Source organism: Aquarana catesbeiana, linkage group LG05 (genome assembly GCF_042186555.1).
Source record: "Aquarana catesbeiana isolate 2022-GZ linkage group LG05, ASM4218655v1, whole genome shotgun sequence".
Taxonomy (NCBI): domain Eukaryota; kingdom Metazoa; phylum Chordata; class Amphibia; order Anura; family Ranidae; genus Aquarana; species Aquarana catesbeiana.
In genome coordinates, this window is record NC_133328.1 from 450,492,556 (window position 1) to 450,512,955 (window position 20,400).

A 20,400-nucleotide genomic window follows, 5' to 3' on the forward strand; every position below is an offset into this window, starting at 1 on the left:
TGACTCTTGGAGCTGTCTGTTTCATGGCCTGGAAGGAGGGAAGAAGGGGTGTAAGTCCTCATTAACACCAGTTTTACTTAATGCTGCAAAAAATGTAATCCCAAAGAAATGGCAGGAAGAGGAGCCTCCAAAGATTAAGGACTGGATTGCTAAAGTAAATGAAATTGATAGATTAGAGAGAACTGAGTGGAAAAAACATCTGGATAGGAATCAAGAGGAAGAGAAGGGAAAGTGGAGTCCTTTGGGGGCCTTTAAAAAAACAAAGAGTTTGTGGAAGCAGTGTTAAGATAACACATGGGGCCTAAACTAAGGTGGTTTAGGACTAGAAGAGAAGGAAAGGGCCTGCGGGGGAGAGGGGTGAGGGGGGCGGGGGGTTCGGGGGGGAGGCAGGGGGGAGGGGGGTCCAGTGGGGGAGGTTGTCTTATTAAGCAGATCAGGGGAAATGTAAAGATGATGCCATGAGATGTATTGAGACATTCCCAGCTGGAGGGGTTTTTTATGTATGTAATTTTTTTTTTTTTTGAAAATTAAATAAAGATTTAAAAAAAAAAAAAAAAAAAAAAAGATACTGTGTACACCACCTGAAGTGTATTAGAAACTGTACACACTGTATTAGATACTGTGTACACCGCCTGCACTGTATTAGAAACTGTACAATGGCTGTACTGTATTTTATACTGTGTACACCACCAGAAGTGTATTAGAAACTGTACATCGGCTGCACTGTATTGTATAATGTGTACACCACCTGAAGAGTATTAGAAACTGTACACATTGTATTAGATACTGTGTACACCGCCTGCACTGTATTAGAAACTGTACAACGGCTGCACTGTATTGTATACTGTGTACTCAACCAGAAGTGTAGTAGAGACTGTACACACTGTATTAAATACTGTGTACACCACCTGAAGTGTATTAGAAACTGTACACACTGTATTAGATACTGTGTACACTACCTGCACTGTATTGTATACTGTGTAGTAGTATGTAGGGCAGAGTGCAAGGATCAGTAGTATCTAAGGCAGAGTACAGGGGGCAGTTGTATGTAAAGCAGGGTACAGGGGTTAGCAGCCTTTAAGACAGAGCACAGGAGTCAGTAATATGTAGGGCAGAGCGTGATTTCCTCCCATAGGCTATTTGTATACTGATATACTGTATATGTTATTATTAAAGAAGAAGTAAAGTCCCATTTTTTTTTCTTTTTCTGACCTGCAAAAGTAAAGGCATAATGTGCTAGTATGCATCGCATACTAGCACATTATGTTAAACTTACCTGCAAATGAAGCCCTCGTTGTCCCCGCTGGAGGCCGCATCCATCTTCGCCTGTCTCCCTTCTGGGTCCACGGACTCCAGCTCTGTGACTGTCTGTAATCAGGAGACGTCACTCCCGCGCATGCGTACGGGAGCCGCTGGTCACGACACAGGCTTCTGTAAAATCGGCACGGGTGGCCGTTCCTTCAAAGCGAATGCACTGATGAAGAAGTAGGCTGCATATACAGTAAATATCTCCCAAATAGGGATGAGCCGAACACCCCGCGGTTCGCACCAGAACCTGCGAACGGACCGAAAATTCACACGAACGTTAGAACCCCATTGACGTCTATGGGACTCGAACGTTTGAAATCAAAAGTGCTAATTTTAAAGGCTAATTTGCATGGTATTGTCCTAAAAAGGGTTTGGGGACCCGGGTCCTGCCCCAGGGGACATGTATCAATGCAAAAAAGTTTTAAAAACTGCAGTTTTTTCTGAAGCAGTGATTTTAATGATGCTTAAAGTAATAAAAAAAAGTGAAATATCCTTTAAATATAGTACCTGGGGGTGTCTATGCCTGTAAAGTGGCACGTGTTTCCCGTACTTAGAACAGTCCCTGCACAAAATGACATTTTTAAAGGAATAAAAGTCATTTAAAACTGCTTGCGGCTTTAATGTAATGTCGGGTCCTGGCAATATGGATGAAAACCAGTGAGACGGCATGGGTACCCCCAGTCCATTAGCAGGCCCTTTGGGTCTTGTATGGATATTAAGGGGAACCCCGCACCCAAATTAAAAAAAGGAAAGGCGTGGGGCCACCAGGCCCTATATACTCTGAACAGCAGTATACATGTGGTGCAAACAATATAGGGACTGTAGGTTTGTTGTTAAAGCGGGGGTCCACCTATCTATCGTTTTTTTTTTTTTTGAGTTCATTCATAAACTTTTCTTCTCAGCATTACATACTCACATATTGTGTGTAATATGTCCGCCTGTGTCAGATTTCGTCGGAAAGAATAACTTATATTATTCACTGCAGGCGGTTTCCATCTTCATTGTGGGCATTTGAAGCCCACAAGCATTTATTTCCTGTGCTCCCAGCATTCGCTCGTTCCCGCACATGCTCAGTGGCATCCTGGGAAGCCTGAGAATAGCTCCCAGGAGTCTGGGAGAGGCTAGAAGCAACGCCTACTCCCACGGGAAGAGAACCAGGAAGTGCAAAGAAGAATAGAAAAATAAAAGGTAATTACGGCGATTTAAATTTATTTAAACGGCATGTCAGCATCTAGGCAAGGAAGAGAATACATACAGATATTGTTCAAAATTTGGGTGGAACCCCGCTTTAAGTAGAATCTGTTTGTAATTTTGAACTGGTACATTTTTAACGTGTTTAGCTCCAGCCAAAAAATCTATTTTAAGCTTTTTGGAAAACATAGGGAAGGGTTATCACCCCTGTGACATTTGTTTTGCTGTCTGTGTTCCTCTTCAGAAGATTTCACCTCACTTTCTGTCCCAATGACAAATGTTTTTAGAAAATTTGGCATTTTTTTTCGTGAAACAAGGATTGGTGATAAAGCATCAGTGGAAAGGAGAAACGTTTAACTCTTACAGGAGAGGATTTCCCTTCCTAGGGGTAGATTTCATCTCACTTCCTGTTGTCTCCTTCCGTTTGCAAGTAGGAGTCGTTTGTAATATGGATGTTTGAAAGTAGGGGCCTGCCCTATATATTTTGAAGAAATTTGAGCCTTAGGTGTTGGTGTTGCCACAACACTGTAAGCCCTCACAGGGCCCTGCTGTGAAATATTAGATCAAGAATTGTAATTACATGCCCCTGTTGAACATGGGCAGAAAAATTGAGCCTTTGGTGACAGTGGTGGTGCTGGTGCCACAACACTGTAAGCCCTCACAGGGCCCTGCTGTGAAATATAAGATCAAGAATTGTAATTACATGTCCCTGTTGAACAGGGGCAGAAAAATTGGGCCTTAGACACTGGTGCTGGTGCCACAACACTGCAACCCCTTACAGATACTCTATTTGGAGAGCAGGAACGAGCCCTGCTGCAAAGTATTGCATCAGAAATTGTAATTACACGCCCCTGTTAAACAGGGGCTGAAAAATTGGGCCTTAGGCACTGGTGCCACAACACTGCAACCCCTCACAGATACTCTTGTTGGAGCGCAGGAACGAGCCCTGCTGCAAAGTATTGCATCAAAAATTGTAATTACATGCCCCTGTTAAACAGAGGCTGAAAAATTGGGCCTTAGGCACTGGTGCTGGTGCCACAACACTGCAACCCCTCACAAATACTCTAGTTGGAGCACAGGAAGGAGCCCTGCTGCAAAGTATTGCATCAAAAATTGTAATTACACGCCTCTGTTAAACAAGGGCTGAAAAATTGGGCCTTAAGCACTGGTGCTGGTGCCATAATACTGCAACCCCTTACAGATATTCTAGCTGAGCACAGCAGCAAACCCTCCTGCAAAATATTGTAACAAAAATTGTAATTACATGCCTCTGTTAAACAGGGGCTGAAAAGTTGGATCTTAGCCACTGGTGGCGGCGCCCAGAACCAAAAATGTTCTTACAAGCTATCAGCATGATCATTGAGGAGGAAGAGGATAATCACTCAGCATAACAGGATAGTCACTTAGCATCAGCATAGGCAGTCTTGAAGGGATCTTACATTTTAAAAAAAATTATTCGGTTACATCAGCATCAGGTGCTTGGTAGCTGGTGGTGAGCCAAGACTGATTCATTTTTATGAAGGTCAGTCGATCAACCGAGTCGATGGACAGATGCACCCTGTGATCGGTTACAAAGCCTCCAGCAGCAATGAATGTGCGTTTCGAAATAACGCTGGATGCAGGACAGGCCAGTAGCTCACTTGCATACTGTGCAAGCTCTGGCCAGTGATCCATCCTCAAGACCCAGTAACCCAGAGGATTTTCGGTGGGAAAGGTGTCCAAGTCAGATCTTGCCCCTAGGTATTCCTGCACCATGCGAAACAGACGCTGGCGATGGTTGCTAGAACCGATCATACCTTGGGGCCGCGGACTAAAAAATTGTCTGAACACATCGGTTAGATGGCCACCTTCTTCACCGCTCCTTCTTTGACTGACTGAAGCCTCAGCAACACGTTGTCCAGGAACAGGAGTTTGTAACCTCCCAGACTCTGGGAACGCGTTGCACAGACCTTTCTGCAAGGCCTCCCGAAGATGTTTCATCCTCTGCTCCCTCTGCGACGGCAAGATAAGGTCCGCAACCTTACCCTTGTAATGTGGATCAAGGAGGGTTGCCAGCCAGTATTGATCCCTCTCCTTGATACCACGAATACGAGGATCCTTCCACAGGCTTTGCAGGATCAGGGAGGCCATGCAGCGTAGGTTTGCTGAGGCATTCGGTCTGGAGTCCTCTGGGTCACTAAGGACGACATGATCCGTAGCCACCTCCTTCCAGCCACGTACAAGTCCATGGGTTTCTTGGGACTGTAAATGATCCCTTAAAGACTGCTGCTGATGCTGAGTGCCAGGCTCCACCTCCATGCTGACACATTCCTCCTCCTCCTCGTCCTGTGTGATTGGCGGGCACGCAGGAACACTGGATAAAGGGGGCCTTGAGAGCTAAGGAAGTCCTTCTCTTCCTGCCTCTGTTCTGCCTCAAGTGCCCTGTCCATTAGTCCACGCAGTGTGCGCTCCAACAGGTGGACAAGGGGGGAAGTGTCACTGATGCTTGCACTGTCACTGCTCACCATCCTCGTGGCCTCCTCAAATGGTGACAGGACAGTGCATGCATCCCTGATCATGGCCCACTGGTGTGGGGAAAAAAACAAGCTCCCCTGACCCTGTCCTGGTGCCATAGTTGCACAGGTACTCATTGATGGCCCTCTGCTGCATGTGCAGCCGCTGCAGCATGGCCAACGTTGAGTTTCACCTGGTGGGAATGTCACAGATTAGGCGGTTCTTGCTCAGGTTAAATTCCTTTTGGAGGTCTGCCAGCCAAGCACTGGCATTATATGACCGGCGGAAATGCACACAGACTTTCCTGGCCTGCCTCAGGACATCCTGTAAGCCCGGGTACCTGCCCAAGAACCGCTGCACCAAAAAGTTAAGGACGTGAGCCAAACAGGGCACATGGGTCAGTTGTCCCTGTCAGAGGGTGGAGAGGAGGTTGGTGCCATTGTTGCAAACCACCATTCCAGCCTTAAGTTGGAGTGGCGTCAAACACCTCTGAACCTGCCCCTGCAGAGCTGACAGAATCTCTTCCCCAGTGTGGCTCCTGTCCCCCAAGCACACCAGCTCAAGCACCGCATGGCATCTTTTGGTCTGCGTACTTGCGTAGCCCCTTGAACGCCTACAGAGCACCGCTGGTGGAGGAGAGAGGTGTGGCAGAATCACCAGTACTGGCATTTTGGAGATGTGGTGGCGGAACAACCTCCAACACTACTGCACCTTGTCCTGCATCCTTCCCAGCTGGCAGCAGAGTCACCCAATGCACCGTGAAACTTAGGTAACGTTCCTGTCCATGCCTGCTGGACCATGAGTCAGCGGTAATATGCACCTTACCGCTGACCGCCCTGTCCAGCGAGGCCAAGACATTGCTTTCCACATGCCGGTAGAAAGCCGGAATCGCCTCCTGTGAGAAAAAGTGGCGTTTGGAAACCAGCCACTGAGGAACCGCACATTCCACAAACTCACGGAAGGGGGCAGAGTCTACCAACTGAAAAGGTAGCAGTTAATGTGCTAGCAATTTAGCCAAGCTAGCATTCAACCGCTGGGCATGTGGATGGCTGGGAGCGAACTTCTTTCTGCGGTGCAGCAGCTGGGGCAGGGAAATTTGCCTGGTACAATCTGACTTTGGTGTACCAATAGTAGATTGCCCACAAGTACTTGGCTGTGACACACCTAATTCTACACCTTCATTCCTCTCAGTGCAGGTCTCAGAAAGGACTGAAGGTATAGTGGGGTTGGAGATCCCAGATGATGAGGAGCAAGGAGAGGTCTGCTTTGTTCTTTGGTGTGGGTCTTTTAGGTATGCTTGCCAACGAACTGCATGGCAGGTCGACATACATCTGGTCAAGCATGTGGTGCCTAAGCGGGTGATGTTTTGGCCACGCGAGATACGTTTGAGACATATGTTGCAAATAGCAGCACTGGGATCTGATGCACTCGTCTCAAAAAAGGCCCACACCAAAGAACTTTTGGAATAACACGCAGAGACAGCAGCGCCCTGCGCATGCGGAGCTCTGCGGTGTGATGCAGTCGGTGTGCTGTCCTTAAGCTGGCCCCTGGAGGGCATCCTGCCTCATTGGAGATGTGCCTCCTCCTCCTCCTCTCTCCTATCAGGCACCCACGTGGAGTCAGTGACCTTATCATTACCTCCCTCCTCATCACTGGAGCAAAGCTGGCAGTATGCTGCAGCTGGGGGAACATGACTGCCAGATTGCTGTTCTTCTTGGGCACCCCCTCTCTCTGGGCTCACGTTACTGCCTTCCTCTAGCTGGGTACCATCAAACGGGTACCATCATCGGAGCCTTCAAAACGCTGGGCATCCTCCTGGAGCATGTACCCAACACTGTGGTCAAACAGTTTGGGGATTCCTCAGGAGGACATGGTGGGGCTAGGGAAGGAGTGACTGATGCCAATTAAGCAAGAGGCTGCGTTGGCAGCTGCTTAGCCAGACAAAGTACCCTGAGCCTGGGTGAGAGAGGATGAGGAGGATGAGGATGGCCTGGTCATCCACTCTACCAAGTCTCCTGCAAATTGTGGCTCAACACGGACATATGCCGAAAAAAAGGACAAGCGTGTCCCACGGCCACGTGCTGATGAGGATGCACCGTCTCCACGACCAGCACTGTTGCCTCTAGATACAGAGCCTGCTTGCCCTCTTTTATTGGCTTGTGACTGTCTGCCTCTCCTTGTTGGCCTTCCAGACATACTAATGGCCTGCAGTGAGATGTAGCTGCACAAAGCTGGGATGTATATATATATACTGTTACTGCAGCTAGCAGAATCAACTGCCTGCCTGTAGTATTATTAGTATGAGAACACCAGCAATTGTCTTCAGGTAGCTTTAGGTGCACACTGTGCAGAGGACACAGTACACTAACTGTAAATACTGCAGCTGCCTGCCTGTGGTATTAATAGGATCAGAACAACAGCAATTGTCTTCAGGTAGCTTTAGGTGCACACTGTGCAGAGGACGCACTGCACTAACTGTAAATACTGCAGCTGCCTGCCTGTGGTATTAATAGGATCAGAACAACAGCAATTGTCTTCAGGTAGCTTTAGGTGCACACTGTGCAGAGGACGCAGTACTCTAACTGTAAATACTGCAGCTGCCTGCCTGTGGTACTAATAGGATCAGAAGAACATCACCAATTTTCTTCAGGTAGCTTTAGGTGCACACTGTGCAGAGGACACACTACACTAACTGTAAATACTGCAGCTGCCTGCCTGTGGTATTAATAGGATCAGAACAACAGCAATTGTCTTCAGGTAGCTTTAGGTGCCCACTGTGCATAGGAGGCACTACTCTAACTGTTCTTCTGATCCTATTAGTACCACAGGCAGGCAACTGCAGTATTTACAGCTAGTGTACTGTGTCCTCGGCACAATGTGCACCTAAAGCTACCGAAAGACAATAGCTGGTGTTCTGATCCTATTAATATTACAGGCAGGCAGCTGCAGTATTTACAGTTAGTGTACTGTGTCCTCTGCACAGTGTGCACCTAAAGCGACCTGAAGACAATTACTGGTGTTCTTCTGATTCTATTAGTACCACAGGCAGGCAGCTGTAGTATTTACAGTTAGTGTACTGTGTCCTCTGCACAGTGTGCACCTAAAGCTACCTGAAGACAATTGCTGGTGTTCTGATACTATTAATACCACAGGCAGGCTACTGCAGTATTTACAGTTAGTGTACTGTGTCCTCTGCACAGTGTGCACCTAAAACTACCTGAAGACAATTGTTGGTGTTCTGATCCTATTAACACTACAGGCAGCCAATTGATTCTGCTAGCTGCAGTATATATATACATCCCAGCTTTGTGCAGCTACATCTCACTGCAGGCCATTAGTATGTCTGGAAACAGTCACAAGCCAATAAAAGAGGGCAAGCAGGCTCTGTGTCTAGAGGCAACAGTGCTGGTCATGGACACGGTGCATCCTCATCAGCACATGGCCGTGGGATATGCTTGTCCTTTTTTTCGGCAGCTGGCCGCGTTGAGCCGCAACATGCCGAAGACTTGGTAGAGTTGATGACCAAGCCATCCTCCTCATCCTCTCTCACCCAGGTTCAGGGTACTTTGTCTGGCAAAGCAGCTGCCAACGCGGCCTCTTCCCTCGGCTCAATGGCATCAGTCACTCCTTCCCTAGCCCCGCCATGTCCTCCTGAGGAGTCCCCGAACTGTTTGACCACAGTGTTGGGTACATGCTCCAGGAGGATGCCCAGCATTTTGAAGGCTCCGATGATGGTACCCAGCTAGAGGAAGGCAGTAATGTGAGCCCAGAGAGAGGGGGTGCCCAAGAAGGACAGCAATCTGGCAGTCATGTTCCCCCAGCTGCAGCATACTGCCAGCTTTGCTCAAGTGATGAGGAGGGAGGGGATGATGAGGAAGTCACTGACTCCACGTGGGTACCTGATAAGAGAGAGGAGGAGGAGGCACATCTCCAATGAGGCAGGATGCCCTCCAGGGGCCAGCTTAAGGGCAGCACGCCGACTGCATCACACCGCAGAGCTCCGCATATGCAGGGCGCTGCTGTCTCTGCGCATTATTCCAAAAGTTCTTTGGTGTGGGCCTTTTTTGAGACAAGTGCATCAGATCCCACTGCTGCTATTTGCAATAGCAGCAGCGTATCTCGCGTGGCCAAAACATCACCCGCTTGGGCACCACATGATTGGCCAGACATATGTCGACCTGCCATGCAGTTCGTTGGCAAGCGTACCTAAAAGACCCACACCAAAGAACAAAGCGGACCTCTCCTTGCTCCTCATCAGCTGGGATCTCCAACCCCACTATACCTTCAGTCCTCTCTGAAACCTGCACTGAGAGGAATGAAGGTGTAGAATTAGGTGTGTCACAGCCAAGTACTTGTGGGCAACCTGCTATCAGTACACAGACGTCAGATTGTACCAGGCAGATTTCCCTGCCCCAGCTGCTGCACCACCGAAAGAAGTTTGCTCCCAGCCATCCACATGTCCACATGTTTAATGCTAGCTTGGCTAAATTGCTAGCACTTCAACTGCTGCCTTTTCAGTTGGTAGACTCTGTCCCCTTCCGTGAGTTTGTGGAATGTGCGGTTCCTCAGTGGCAGGTTCCCAAATGCCACTTTTTCTCACAGAAGGGGATGTCTACTGGCATATGGAAGGCAATGTCTTGGCCTCACTGGACAGGGCGGTCAGCAGTAAGGTGCATATTACCGCTGACTCATGGTCCAGCAGGCATGGACAGGGACGTTACCTATCTTTCACCGCGCACTGGGTGACTCTTCTGGCAGCTGGGAAGGATGCAGGACAGGGTGCAGTAGTGTTGGAAGTTGTTCTGCCACCACGCCTCCAATATTCTACTAGTGGGGATTCTGCCACACCTCTCTCCTCTGCCCCCTACTCTTCTTCTTCCTCCATGGCCTCTTCCTGTGCTGATTTGTCCTCGGAACCAGCGGTGCTCTGTAGGCGTTCATGGGGCTACGCAAGCACGCGGGAAAAAGATGCCATGCGGTGCTTGAGCTGGTGTGCTTGGGGGACAGGACCCACAATGGGGCAGAGATTCTGTGTGTTCTGCAGGGGCAGGTTCAGAGGTTGTTGATGCCATGCTAGCTTAAGCCAGGAATGGTGGTTTGCAACAATGGCACCAACCTCCTCTCCGCCCTCTGACAGGGACAACTGACCCATGTGCCCTGTTTGGCGCACGTCCTTAACTTGGTGGTGCAGCAGTTCTTGGGCAGGTACCCAGGCTTACAGGATGTCCTGAGGCAGGCCAGGAAAGTCTGTGTGCATTTCCGCAGGTCATATAATGCCAGTGCTTGGCTGGCTGACCTCCAAAAGGAATTTAACCTGCCCAAGAACTGCCTAATCTGTGACATGCCCACCAGGTGGAACTCAATGTTGGCCATGCTGCAGCGGCTGCACATGCAGCAGAGGGCCATCAATGAGTACCTATGTGACTATGGCACCAGGACAGGGTCAGGGAAGCTTGTTTTTTTTTCCCCACACCATTGGGCTATGATTAGGGATGCATGCACTGTCCTGTCACCATTTGATGAGGCCACGAGGATGGTGAGCAGTGACAGTGCATGCATCAGTGACACTGTCCCTCTCGTCCACCTGTTGGAGCACACGCTGCGTGGAATAATGGACAGGGCACTTGAGGCAGAACAGAGGGAGGAAGAGGAGGACTTCCTTACCTCTCAAGGCCCCCTTTATCCAGACAGTGTTCCTGCGTGCCTGCCGATCACACAGGAAGAGGACAAAGAGGAGGAGGATTGTGTCAGCATGGAGCTGGAGCCTGGCACTCAGCATCAGCAGCAGTCTTCAAGGGATCATTTACAGTCTGAAGAAACCCATGGACTTGTACATAGCTGGGAGGAGTCCTTAGTGACCTTAGTTCTTAGTGACCCAGAGGACTCTGGACCGAATGCCTCAGCAAACCTGTATGGCCTCCTTGATCCTGCAAAGCCTGCGGAAGGATCTTCATATTTGTGGTATCAAGGGGAGGGATGATTACTGGCTTGCAACCCTCCTTGATCCACGTTACAAGGGTAAGGTTGTGGACCTTATCTTGCCAGGGAGCAGAGGATGAAACATCTTCGGGAGGCCTTGCAGAAAGGTTTGTGCAATGCGTTTCCACAGCCTGGGAGGTTATAATTTCCTGGTCCTCCTGGACAACGTGTTGCTGAGGCTTCGGTCAGTCACAGAAGGAGCGCTGGAGAAGGTGACTGTCTGACCGATGCGTTCAGACAATGTTTTTAGTCCGCAGCCCCAAGGTATGATTGGTTCCAGCAACCATCACCAGTGTCTGATTCACATGGTGCAGGATTACCTAGGGGCAAGATCAGATTTGGACACTTTTCCCACCGAAAATCCTCTGGGTTACTGGGTCTTGAGGATGGATCACTGGCCAGAGCTTGCACAGTATGCAATTGAGCTACTGGCCTGTCCTGCATCCAGGGTTCTTTCGAAATGCACATTCAGTGCTGCTGGGGGCTTTGTAACCGATCACAGGGTGCGTCTGTCCACCGAATCGGTCGATCGGCTAACCTTCTTAAACATGAATCAGTCATGGATCACCAGCTACCAAGCACCTGATGCTGATGTAACTGAATATTTTTTTTTATGTGAGATCCCTTCAAGACTGCCTATTCTGATGCTGAGTGACTATCCTGTTATGCTGAGTGACAATCCTCTTCCTCCTCAATTTTCATGCTGATAGCTTGTAAGAACATTTTTAGTTCTGGGCACCGCCACCAGTGGCTAAGGCCCAAATTTTCTGCCCCTGTTTAACAGGGGCGTATAATTACAATTTTTGATGCAATACTTTGCAGCAGGGCTCATTCCTGTGCTCCAACTATAGCATCTGTGAGGGGTTGCAGTGTTGTGGCACCAGTGCTTATTGCCCAATTTTTCTGCCCCTGTTCAACAGGGACATGTAATTACAATTCTTGATCTAATATTTCACAGCAGGCCCCATTTCTGCGCCCACCAATAGTAACTATGAGGGCTTACAGTGTTGTGGCAACACCACCACCACCACCACCACCACCACCAAAGGCCCAATTTCTCTGCCTCTGTTCAACAGGTGCATGTAATTACAATTCTTGATATAATATTTCACAGCAGGACCCATTCCAGCACCCACCAAGAGTAACTGTGAGGACTTACAGTGTTGTGGCACCAGCAGCACCACCACCACCAAAGACCCACTTTTTCTACCACTGTTCAACAATGGCATGTAATTACAATTCTCAATCTAATATTTCACAGCAGGGCCCGTTCCTGCGCCCACCTAGAGTAACTGTGAGGGCGTACAGCATTGTGGCAACACTAACACCTAAGGCCCTAGTTTTTGCAGAGTATATAGGGCAGGCCCCTACTTTCAAACATCCAACTTACAAACGACTCCTACTTGCAAACGGAAGGAGACAACAGGAAGTGAGATGAAATTATTATTATTATTATTCAGGATTTATATAGCGCCAACAGTTTATGCAGCGCTTTACAATATAAAAGGGAGACAATACAGTTATAGTACAATAAAATACAAGAGGATTAAGAGGGCCCTGCTCAGAAGAGCTTACAATCTAATAGGGTGGGGCAGGTGATACAAAAGATTGTAACTGTGGGGAATGAGCTGATGGAAGTGGTAGGAGATTAGTTGGAGACGTGATAGGCTTTCCTGAAGAGATGAGTTTTCAGGGATCGCCTGAAGCTAGCAAGAGTAGGGGATAGCCGGATAGATGGAGGTAGCGAGTTCCAGAGGATGGGATAGGCTCTGGAGAAATCCTGGAGACGAGCATGGGAGGAGGAGATGAGAGAGCTTGAAAGCAGGAGGTCTTGGGAAGAGCGGAGAGGTCAATTTGGGTGATATTTGGAGACAAGATTAGTGATGTAGCTCAGGGCAGAGTTGTGAATGGCTTTGTATGTTGTGGTTAGTATTTTGAATTTAATTCGCTGGGTGATTGGGAGCCAGTGTAGGGATTGGAGTAGAGGGTTGGCAGACACTGAGCGGTTGGTAAGGTGGATAAGTATGGCAGCAGTATTCATGATAGACTGAAGAGGGGATAGCCTATGGAGAGGTAAGCCAATGAGAAGGGAGTTGCAATAGTCAAGGCGAGAGATAACAAGGGAGTGAATGAGGAGCTTGGTGGTTTCATTTGTTAAAAAGGGGCGAATTTTAGAGATGTTACGGAGGTGAATTCTACAAACTTTTGACGATTGGATTTGAGGTTGAAATGACAAGTCAGAGTCTAGGATTACACCTAGTACCCTGGCGTGGGGGGAGGGACTGATGGTTGCATTGTTGATTTTGATGGAAAAGTCATGGAGGGGGGCACGGGCAGGGGGGAATATTAATAGCTCAGTTTTAGAGAGATTTAGTGTAAGGAAGTGGTGCGACATCCATGCTGATATGTCAGTTAGTAAGTTAGTAATGCGAGAGGAGACTGAAGGAGTGAGGTGAGGAGTAGACAGATAGATTTGGGTGTCATCAGCGTATAAGTGGTATTGGAAGCCGTGGGCAGTTATTAAGTGACCAAGGGAGGAGGTGTAGATAGAGAAGAGAAGGGGTCCAAGAACTGAGCCTTGGGGCACCCCCCACAGAAAGGGGCAATGGAGAGGAGGAGACAGAGTTGTAGGTGACACTGAAGGAGCGCTGTGATAAATAGGCAGAGAATCAGGATAGAGCAGAATCTCGGAGGCCAAGGGAATGTAATTTATTGAGAAGGAGCGGGTGGTCAACAATATCAAAGGCCGCAGAGAGGTCAAGTAGTAGGAGTATGGAGTACTGGCTGTTGGTTTTAGCAGTAAGTAAATCGTTAGTGAGTTTTAGTAAGGCAGTTTCCGTGGAGTGCTGCGAGTGAAAGTCAGACTGTAAGGGGTCAAGAAGGTTATTTTCATTGAGGTAGGAGTTAAGACGGTTGTAGAATCTTCCCCTAGGAAGGGACATTCTCTCCTGTAAAAGTTAATATGGGAAAAACGTGTCTCCTCTCCACTGATGCTTTATCACCAATCCTTGTTTCACTAAAACCCCCAAATTTTCAAAAAACATTTGTCATTGGGACAGAAAGTGAGGTGAAATCTTCTGAAGAGGTGCACAGACAGCAAAACAAATGTTACAGGGGGGATAACCCTTCCCCATGTTTTCCAAAAAGTTTAAAAATAGATTTTTTGGCTGGAGCTACACTTTCAAAATGTACCAGTTCAAAATTACAAACAGATTCTACTTAACAACAAACCTACAGTCCATATCTTGTTTGCACTGCCTGTATACTGCTGTTCAGAGTATATAGGGCCTGGGGGCCCCACACCTTTCCTTTTTTTAATTTGAATGCGGGGTTCCCCTTAATATCCAGACAAGACCCAAAGGGCCTGGTAATGGACTGGGGGGGTACCCATGCCGTTTGTCTCACTGATTTTCATCCATATTGCCTTGACCCGACATTACATTAAAGCCGCAAGCAGTTTTAAATGACTTTTATTTCTTTACAAATGTCATTTTGTGCAGGGACTGTTCTAAGCACTGGAAACACGCGCCACTTTACAGGCATACTATAGACACCCCCAGGTAAGATATTTAAAGGAATATTTCACTTTTTTTTCACTTTAAGCATCATTAAAATCACTGCTCCCGAAAAACGGCTGTTTTTAAAACTTTTTTTTCCATTGATACATGTCCCCTGGGGCAGGACTCGGGTCCCCAAACCCTTTTAGGACAATAACTTGCATATTAGCCTTTAAAATTAGCACTTTTGATTTCGAATGTTCGAGTCCCATAGACTTTAACAGGGTTCTAAAGTTTGCACGAACTTTCGGTCTGTTCGCAGGTTCTGGTGCAAACCGAACGGGTGTTCAGTTAATCCCTAATTGCCATCTACATCCACATTAAGGCCCAAAGGAAAAAAACATCCAATCTTGAAAATCCATTTCATCTGAAATTGTGGGTCCCCTTACTAATGACGTCAATAGTGAAGGGACCCCGCTAAAAACTACTTGAGGTCTCAAAAAGTAAAGAGGGTCTAAGAACTTTATCATTACACAAAATGTGCCAATGCTTCTGAATAAGTCTTTTTATCCTCCAATGTTGTGTTGAGTAACTTGTAATAAAAGGTAGAAATGGTTCTTTCTTACCCTCTACCTCTACCCTAGATATTTGCGTCTTTAACAATAAGCTCCTATCGGTCTGCTCAATCTGATCAACTATTTTGCTAAGGGAATTTACCTTGTAACCTTTATCCACAAATCTTTTAGTGAGTACCCCCGCCTGTTCCTTGAATTCTACTATCCTAGTGCAATTCCATCTCAGCCTTGTATATTGTACCTTGGGAACCGCTTTTAGGCAAATTTTGTGGTGGCAGCTGTCTAAAGGAATATAAGCATTCCTATTGGTGGGTTTAAAAAAAGTTGACGTAATTAGCCCATTCGATTCCATTATTATCCTTGAGTCCAAGAAGTGCACCTCCTCTTTACTAACTTCAAAGTTCAGTATGATACCCCTATCGTTGTTATTAAGGGATTCCATAAAATCTTTCAGACTATCGCCATCTCCGTCCCATAGGAGGAGGATGTCATCTATATACCAGGAGCAATTCTGGTCTCTGATGGGCATAGACGACATCCTCCTCCCATTTAGCCATTAAAAAATTAGCCAGACTAGGGGCATACTTAGCCCCCATAGTGACACCCCTATCCTGGTGGTAAAACTGATTTTCCCACCAAAAATAATTATGGGGTACCGCAAAGCCAAGCAATTCCATTATGAATTCTGTCTGTTTTTTTAGAAAGACCTGAATCCTTATCTAAAAAGTATTTCACTGCTGATAGACCCATTGTGTGGGGTATAATTGTGTAGAATGAGGTTACATAAGCCTACACAAGCCACATCCCTGACCTTGTATGACAATTGGACAGAATATTAATAATGTGCCATGTGTCCTTGATGTATGAAGGCATTCCTTGAACCAAGGGCAGCAGATAACAGTCAATATACTGTACTTGCCCACCCGGGATGTCACTTAGTCAATCCCACTCACTATCGGGTGTACCCGTGGCCAAGTCATACTTTTGTGAACCTTGGGTAAATAATATATTACAGATGTTGCGTGGAGCACTGGGTAACAGTCCCTCTTTTTTGTCTAATATATCTTCTTTGAAACCTCTGGAGACAATTGTATCTAATTTAAGTTTGTACTCTCTAATCGGATCTTTCCTCAATAGTGTGTAGGTCTCCCTATCACTCAAAATTCATTCCATTTCTATGATGTAATCCCTTTTATCCAATATCACAACCCCCCCCTTTTATCAGCGGGGTGGATGACCAATTCTTTATTAGTACAGAGCTTATCGAGTCCCTGTTCCAAATCCCTTTGCATTTTTGCATTCTGTACTTTAATTTCATCAAGATCCCCGAGAACCACATCTCAGAAAACTTTAAGAGAAGGGGCCAAACCACCTGGTGGGTTAAATAAGGAGGCATTATACAAATTTGAATGTCGAACGTCTCCTGATACTATCCTATTTTCTTTGATAGGATTGGAGAGCAAGTAGAGTTTGATATTTACTTTGCGGACATATTTATGAACATCCATGTAGGTCTGGAATTTGTTTAACCCACATATAGGAGCAAACTTCAAACCCATGTGTAAAATTTTAATTTAAGCATCTGAAAGGGTTTGTTTGCTTAAATTATAAATTCCGTCCCCTTTTATGTTTGTTTCTTTTTTTGACTGTACTCGCCTCCCCCTTTAGTTCCTTTCTTTGTTCTATAGGTCTTTTGACCCTTTGATTGGATCGTGGAAAACCCCAACCATTCTGTTCATTATACTCATTTTGATGTGGTGGGCCATAATTCCCTCTGCTATACTCCATACAGATTTCTCTCTGCATACTGGGGCCTTCTCTTTGATAACCCAAATCGTTGTCGGCACGAGCATTCCCATCATTATATCCTTTTCTGGATTCATAATGATTAAAAGGTGCCTCCCTATCCTGTAAGGAAAATAATCTACAGTATTTTGTATTGGGACACTATATTGGGAGTCCAAAGGTCTACTATGCTTCTGGGTCCACAGACTCCAGCTCTGTGACTGTCTGGAGTCAGGAGACGTCACTTCTGCACATGCACACGGGAGCCGCTGATCACGACACAGGCTTCTGAAAACAAGGGACAGGTGGCCGTTCCTTCAGAGCGCATGCGAAGATGATGTAATCGGCTGCATATACAGTAAATATCTAATAAATAGCGCATGTTTAGGTGATATTTGCAATACCAACAGGTAAGCCTTATTATAGGCTTACCTATAGGTACAATATATGCATGGGATTTTACAGTACCTGACCGCGAGATTGTGTTTCCAGCGCGATACCATCGCATTGGTTCTCGGCGACAGGGTACTATGCATGTCGCGCTGGCTCACTCATCGGGAAAGGAAAACTTTGTTTTCCTTTCCCGATGAGTGACAGGCAGTGCTGACAGCTGTCTGGTATGAATCCTGAGGGGGAACGCCGCGCCAAATTTTAAATGAAAAAAACAGCGTGGGTTCCCCCCCAGGGGGCATACCAGGCCCTTAGGTCTGGTATGGATTGTAAAGGGAACCCCCTATGCTGAAAAAATCGGCGTGGGGGTCCCCCCAAAATCCATACTAGACCCTTATCCGAGCACGCAGCCCGGCCGGCCAGGAAAGGCGGTGGGGACGAGTGAGCGCCCCCCCGTCCTGAGCCGTACCAGGCCGCATGCCCGCAACATGGGAGGGGTGAGTGCCTTGGGGGAGGGGGGTGCCCTGCGGGGGCCCCCCCACCCCAAAGCACCTTGTCCCCATGTTGATCAGGACAAGGGCCTCTTCCCAACAACCCTGGCCGTTGGTTGTCGGGATCTGCGGGCGGGGGGCTTATCGGAATCCGGGAGCCCCCTTTAATAAGGGGGCCCCAAGATCCCGGCCCCCCACCCTGTGTGAATGAGTATGGGGTACATGGTACCCCTACCCATTCACCTAGGGAAAAGTGTCAATAAAAAAACACACTACACAGGTTTTAAGAGTCATTTATTAGGCAGCTCCGGGGTCTTCTTCCGACTTCGGGGGGTCTCCTTCCGACTTCTCCCGGTGTTCGGCCTCTTCTCCCGGTGTTCGGCCTCTTCTCCCGGGCCCCGCCGCTATCTTCTTCCAGCTCTTTTGCCAGTGAGGGGCCTGGTCTGCTGCCGATGTCTTGTCGCCGCTGTCCTGCCGCTGCTGTCTTGCCGCCGCTGTCTCATCGCTTCTTCTCTTCTTCCGATGTTGACACGACGCTCTCTCCGGCTGGAATGCTTTGTGTGAGATGCAGAGCCATTTATATAGGCGGTGACCCCGCCCCCTTGTGATGTCATGGTCCCAGCATGCGCAGGGGGGCCGGGATCTGGGGGCCACCTTATTAAAGGGGGCTCCCGGGTTCTGATAAGCCCTCCGCCCGCAGACCCCAACAACCAACGGCCAGGGTTGTCGGGAAGAGGCCCTTGTCCTCATCAACATGGGGACAAGGTGCTTTGGGTGGGGGGCCCCTGCAGGGCCCCCCCTCCCCCAAGGCACCCACCCCCCCATTTTGAGGGCATGTGGCCTGGTATGGCTCGCTCGTCCCCACCCCCTTTCCTGGCCGGCTGGGCTGCGTGCTCGGATAAGGGTCTGGTATGGATTTTTGGGGGACCCCCACGCAGATTTTTTCGGCGTAGGGGGTTCCCTTTACAATCCATACCAGACCTAAGGGCCTGGTATGCCTCCTGGGGGGGAAAACCCATGCCGTTTTTTTCATTTAAAATTTGGCGAGGTGTTCCCCCCCAGGATTCATACCAGACAGCTGTCAGCACTGCCTGTCACTCATCGGGAAAGGAAAACAAAGTTTTCCTTTCCCGATGAGTGAGCCATCTCGGCGCTGGCTCCCATGACGGAGCTTGCAGGTGTCAAATCTCGCCGAGAAGTGCGGCGAGATTGACACAATATCGCGGTCACCTACTGTTCATCTGCTTTAATTACATTTGTTAAGCATGTTAGCTGTTCAATGGTGGTTAATGGGAGCAATGTAATGCAAATCATTGGGGTTCTGTGGTTAATTACCAGAGTCAAATCACACCAGAAATATGCAAGAACATTAGGTGAAATATCACTTCACCTGGCACGACCTCCATTAAGCTGCCTTTTACAATATGCATTTCAGCATGGTTCGGAGCATAGGTTCTGCTAGACCTAAGGCACCAGACAGGGAGACCTGTGAACACACGTCCTATATTCCCAGATATGGCAAATCCTTTGATGCACAGACATCAGATGATTTCTTTGGCCTCCTGTTATGGTAACAACTGTTTAAAGTTCGAACATCCCATCCCAATGACAATAGTCACCAGGACAAATAAAGATGATGACTCTTCCCAGCAGGGACATTAGCATCAATAAAATCTGACATCTTCCAACCATTTCTTACACTATTCAAAATTTAAGTAAAAAAAGTTCTGACTAGAGATATACTTTATTTTGGTCAGCATCAGACAGATATCTACTTTTTAATGCTGATCTGACATGAGCATGACCTTTCAACCTAATTCTAAAGAAAGGATGTCAAATGAAAAAAGGAATACATGTTTACTACCTAGTTATGAAAAATAACATGAGCAGTGTTACTCAACCACAGCATATTTGCAGCACTAAAGTGTCCCAGGAAATTACTTGAACTATTCAAATGATAATTAATTACATGTAGTGACGTTTCAGTTTTTATCTGCTGCACAGTATAATATTTCCATATTCACCTCTTATCATAACATTATGCTTACAACATTAGATGCTGATATGTCAGATTTTAACATAATAACACTTAACATTGCAAGCACAGTTTTTTTGGATAAGTGGTAAGCATAGAAATATTACTCTATACAGTATAATGTAATGTAATTTCCATTTGAGTGTTTCATGTAATTTCCTGGGACACATTTGGCTGTTGTAAATATGCTATGGTTCAGTAATATCCTCCATGACATTTTTCATAACTAGGTAATACCATGTTTTTCTCTTTTCATTTGATATCATTCACATCAGAATTATTAGGCTAAAAGGCCATGCTCGTGCCAACACTGCAATATCCAATGATCGCATAATATATAGTCTAAAGCAGAACCCTCACCCCCACCCCTGAAGCCTCCCGCTTAGACCTTTTTTTCTTTAACAAAAATTCCCTGTAATGTACGTGCTTTTTTTTACTACAGTCTTTCAGGCAGTCCAGTGAAGTCAACGGTCCTTTTTTTTTTTTAAAGATACTTTCACACTGGGGCAGTGGGGGCGGTAGCGGTAAAGCACCACTAGTTTTATTGGTGCTTTACCGCTGTTCTTTTAACCCCGGCTAGCGTCCAAATAAAGGGTTAAAATCGCCCGTGTTGCGATGCTGCCAAAGCACTTTGCAGGCGCCTCGGTAGCGCTGCC